The sequence below is a fragment of the Hyaena hyaena genome, unplaced genomic scaffold (genome assembly GCF_003009895.1).
Source record: "Hyaena hyaena isolate Hyena2069 unplaced genomic scaffold, ASM300989v1 scaffold_128, whole genome shotgun sequence".
Lineage (NCBI taxonomy): Eukaryota > Metazoa > Chordata > Mammalia > Carnivora > Hyaenidae > Hyaena > Hyaena hyaena.
Window position 1 is genome coordinate 13,294 of NW_024080760.1, and position 5,153 is coordinate 18,446.

The following is a 5,153-nucleotide window of genomic DNA, read 5'->3' on the forward strand; positions in this document are numbered from 1 at the left end:
TAAATCCAACATATGTACAATTGTTGTTTCCCCAAGGAATAAAAAGAAAATAATTGCCAGAACAAATATTTAAAGATACAATTCAAGAAACTTCCCTGAAATAAAACTTGAATTTACATAATGATAAAACAAACCCTGAAGAAGCACAACTTTGGCAAAATTATAGAAGCAGGAAGAAAACATGACTAAGAGGAACTGACAAAAATACCATGGATGTATGAGTACATGAGTGTGTGTGTGCATGCGTGTGTGTGTGTGTGTGTGTGCATGTGTGTGTGTTTCTGCTGTTGGCTGGAAGGGAGATGTCAGTACTATGGGGCAGAAAACAGCTAGAGGCAGCAGGGAAGGCAAATTGGAAAAAAAAAGCCTTTGAGTTTTATGCTTGTTCTTGCCTCTCCCCAGGATTATTTTGAGGGAGTCATAACCTGCCCTACCTCAGTCACCTGTTGATATTAACAGTCACTATCCTCAATGGCGGGATAATAGCAAGGCAACACAAAAGGCTTTCTGGGGTGAAGAGATGGAAAAAGTTGTGGGCTGGATGTCTTCCTTTGAGCAGTCTCTCCACCTCCTCCCCCTCTTGCCACCCTGGGCCGTTGAGCTGACATCTAGGGATTAACCTTTTCTCAACTCTATTTGTCTTTACCGAATTAAAAAAAATGAATCTAAGATCAGAGGAACTGCTTGATGGAAAGGCAGCAAGTAGGAAGGGCCTGCAATGATTCTGCAGTGCTTGGAGCTATGTTTCTCTTCCCTCTCACTTCATAAACTAAAGCTTGAACTTCAGCCCTTCCCTTCTACACATTACTGGGAAGACTAGTTTTTGTCCTAGGAGACATGAGCTCTCAGGCTAAAATAGCTAAATAACCACGGAGTGTAAACACTATAAAACAACAACAACAAATGGAATGACGTACACCAACAAATACAGAATCATCAGAATGGATGATGCTTTGCAGCCTGTTTCTAGAGCAAGTGTTCCATGTGTTCTGATGAGTATCTATCACCTTACCCACAACAATGGACGGCCTGGACATCTGGGCACAGCTGACCCTGGATATACCACCTTTGTCTCCTTGACCCCACCTGCTACCCCTCACACGTTGTCTCAGATACACTACCCTTTCTTGTGACTCTGCCCAGAATGACATGAGATGTGCTCCTTGGATGGGCATCAATGTTGGTACCTGTTGCCAGGGAAAGCAGATTCTAGTTACTTGCCCAACTGACTTGCCAGGAAGTCTAGAGCAAGACTGTTCTCCTTCTACTTCCTCCTGTGGTACTGCCTAGTCTTGTTCCCAACCCCCCATACCCCAGTCTGGAGATACAACAGTCTTGTCTGCCAAAACATGAGCCTCTTTTAAATCGAGTCAGTGCGACCAGAGGTAAAGGCTGTGTCACACTAGATAAATCTGAAGCCACACAGAGGCATGATCAATAAAGAACGTTTCTTTTGCCTAAAACAAAAGCTTATCCTCAACACATACCAGAACTGAGCATCTTCCTATATACAATTGTGATGGTAGATCAGCAAACCCCAAACCAAAGATGGGGATTTCTACTCTACCCCAACTTTCCTTCTACTTTATGTGGTAGTATTTGATGCGAAGGCTAGTCTGGCAGGTGAGCACAGAGTATGGGGACATCTGGTCACCAAAACAGTGGTGAACACATGACAAACTGTTTGGGGTTGGTATAATTGGGAGAGGGGACGAGGGATGGGTATTTGGGGAGAGCCACACCCAGACATCCAAGCAGGCAGGTGGCATCAGCAGGGGTAAAAGGTAGACATTCTCTGAGGGCTTTTTGAGAAACTTGCCTTGGTATTCCCTGATACCTCCTTAGCTGTAGGTTTTAGAAATCAAGGGTGCCCAGGTGGCTCAGTTGGTTGAGCGTCCGACTTCAGCTCAGGTCATGATCTTGCAGTTTGTGGGTTCGAGTCCCGCATCAGGCTCTGTGCTGACAGCTAGCTCAGAGGCTGGAGCCTGTGTCAGATTCTGTGTCTCCCTCTCTCTCTGACCCTCCCCTGCTCATGCTGTCTTTCTCTCTCTCTCAGAAATAAATAAAAACATTAAAAATTAAAAAAAAAAAAAGAAATCAGAATTCACTCTTGGAGGGGCTTGTTTCTTTCTGCAAAACTTAAACAGAGTCCATTTGATGACACGATCTTTCATGAATCTTTTCATGAGATCGTTTACATTTACATGTAACGTGGGTCACATGGTGGAGAAAAGGCATTTATGGGAGTCATGGAAGAGATCAGCTAGTGAGTATGGTGATGAATTACAGGAATGAGTGCTGGGCATTCTTTCAAGCTTGTCATGAATTAATTCTTGGAGCTTGTGTGAGATTGGTGACATTTCCAGACAGCATAATTTGAAGATGATTGGGCATCTCATATCCTTTGAAGGTAGGCTCTTCTCTTTAAATGTTAAAAAATAAAACAGAAGAGCTTAGCTGGTGAGAGCAGCAGAGCAGTCTGGCCGCTGACACGTACGTCCATCTAGCATCACTCAGGATGAGCAATGTGTCTGTTTGAATTGGTTTTGAGACATAGACAGTGAGATGGCCAAATTGTCAGCTGGCAAATTGGATAAGCTTGTGATTCTGCCTCTTGGGGAAGGATGACATACATTTCAGTATGTCTAAGCCTTGTTTTTTAAAATTCTTGATGCATTTAAAATATCAAGCTGGCAGTGTGGCTCAGATTACTTAAACAGAATATATTCTTTGAGCTTACCTCCCCACCTGCCAATACATAAGCCCCTAGGACCCCATGCTGTGGCCCAAAAACTAGGCAGAGCTCTTAGCTGCACAGTTGTCATGAGAAATCGTGACGCATGCCATCCATGTTGTTCCAGACCATGGGCTTCTCTCTTCCCTAAAGATCTTCACCTCTTCTCTGAGAGGTGGCTAGGTGGCAAGGACAGATGCAGTTTTTGGTGTCCCTGGAGCTGTGGAGAAGAGAACAACTGACTTACCATCTCCTATGAGAGTGACATTCTCAACGCCACAGGCCAGAATCAGATCTCAGCGTTTATTTGTCCAGTTGAGCAGTTTCATGATGACAGCCTTCTGTCACTCTTTGAAGGCTTTTAACCAATTTAATGAGAGGATGGAAATTTTTAAAAAATAATCTTTTCAATTTGGAACAATTTCAGCCTTATAGAAAACTTGCAAGGAGAGTTCCTATAAATATCCATCACGCAATTTTTCCTAATGTAATCTCGTAAAGAAACACAGTTGAATCCCAAAACTAAGAGATAATTATTGGTACACACCCATGAACTAAAGTCCAAATTTTGTGTGGATTTCACCGGTTTTACTACCAATGTCCTCTTTCTATTTTAGGGTCCCATCCAGGATACTACACTACATTTGTATTGTATGTCTCCCTAATTTCTTCTGGCACTTGGCAGTTTTTCAGTCCTTCTTGCTTTTAAAACCTTGACATTTATGAGGAGTAACTGGTGAGATATTTGATAGGATGTCCCTCCATTTGGTTTTCTGTGATGTTTTCCTCATGCAAATACTGGGATTATGAAATTTTGGGAAAAATACCACAGAAATGAAGTGTTCTTCTTATCTCATTATATCAGCGGTTATATGCTAACAACATGACTTTTAACTGATAATGGCCATTCTGATTACTTAGTTAAGGTAGTGTTTTTCCAGAACTCTCCACTGAAAGTTACTGTTTTTTGCTTTCCATTTTCTTTTCTTTGGAAGTCAGTCACTAAGTTCAGTTAGGGAATTCAACTTCACTTTCTGGCTAGGGGAAATATCTGCATATGTTATTTGGAATTTTATAAAGAAGACGTATCTCTTTTATCTATTTACTTGGTTATTTATATTAACATGGATGCATGTATATTTATTTTATATTTTGAGTTATTATTCAATACTATGTATTTACTTTGTTGCTTAAATTATTTCAGTTTTAGCCATCAGAAACTCTTCCAGGATGGTTCCCATGTCCCTTTGATAAGATACCATCCTTTTTGATAAGACCCCATCTTTTCTGTTTTTTTGAATACTTCCTTGCTTTCTGGCACTATAAGATGCTCCAGGCTTGTATTTTCTTTATCTCAATCTCAGAATAAAGCATTTCTCCAAGGAGCCCTGGTTCCTTGTATTGGATAGTGGTATTAGAAACCAAGATCTAGGGCATGAATTCTCCCAGGAGCCACCTCTCTTCCTCTTCCCTGAGGAAGAGAGCTGCCTGAGGTGATCTCTGAAAATGGTTCGCTATTCACTTGACCCGGAAAACCCGATAAAGTCATGCAAATCAAGAGGTTCAAATCTTCATGTTCACTTTAGGAACACACGTGAAGCTGCCCAGGCCATCAAGGGTATGCATATCTGAAAAGCCACCAAGTATCTTAAAGATGTCACTTTGCAGAAGCAATGTGTGCCATTCCGATGCTACAATGGTAGAGTTGGTAGGTGTGCCCAGGCCAAACAGTGGGGTTGGACACAGGGTCAGTGGCCCAAAAAGGGTGCTGAATTTTTACTGCACATGCTTAAAAATGCAGAGAGTAATGCTGAACTTAAGGGTTTAGATGTAGATTCTCTGGTCATTGAGCACATCCAGGTGAACAAAGTCCCCAAGATGCGGCATAAAACTTACAGGGCTCATGGTCGGATTAACCCTTACGTGAGCTCTCCCAGATACATTGAGATGATCCTCACTGAAAAAGAGCAGACTGTTCCTAAACCAGAAGAAAAAGATATCCCAGAAGAAGCTGAAGAAACAAAACCTTATGGCCCAGATGTAAATTCTGCATAAAATACATGCAAATAAAAGTAAAAACAGAAAAAAAAAAAGAAAGAAAGAAAAAGAAACCAAGATCTAGGCACAGATGTGCTCCTTGCCATCAAGATGTCACTGCTCCTATGCCCTCTCAAGGACAGAGCTAGGAAACTTATATATGCATAGGAACCAATATATATACACACATCTATACTTGTTTCTGTGTATGTCTATCTGTATATATATTAAGCTACATGGGGGTTCATGCTGATGTCTGACTAATCAAGTACCAGATGGCTCATGCTCTCCTAACTCCCTTTCTCTGACACTGAGAGGCACAGCTCAGAAGATAAAAGATTCTGACAGCTCACATAGTCAAATTATTTGTATATAGAAGAAT

At 41.5% G+C, this 5,153-nt stretch overlaps 1 pseudogene; it reads left to right on the top strand.

Moving 5' to 3' along the window:
- The first annotated feature begins 4,240 nt into the window (after positions 1-4,240).
- On the top strand, positions 4,241-4,778 carry LOC120235341 (annotated as a pseudogene).
- The last annotated feature ends 375 nt before the right edge of the window (positions 4,779-5,153 follow it).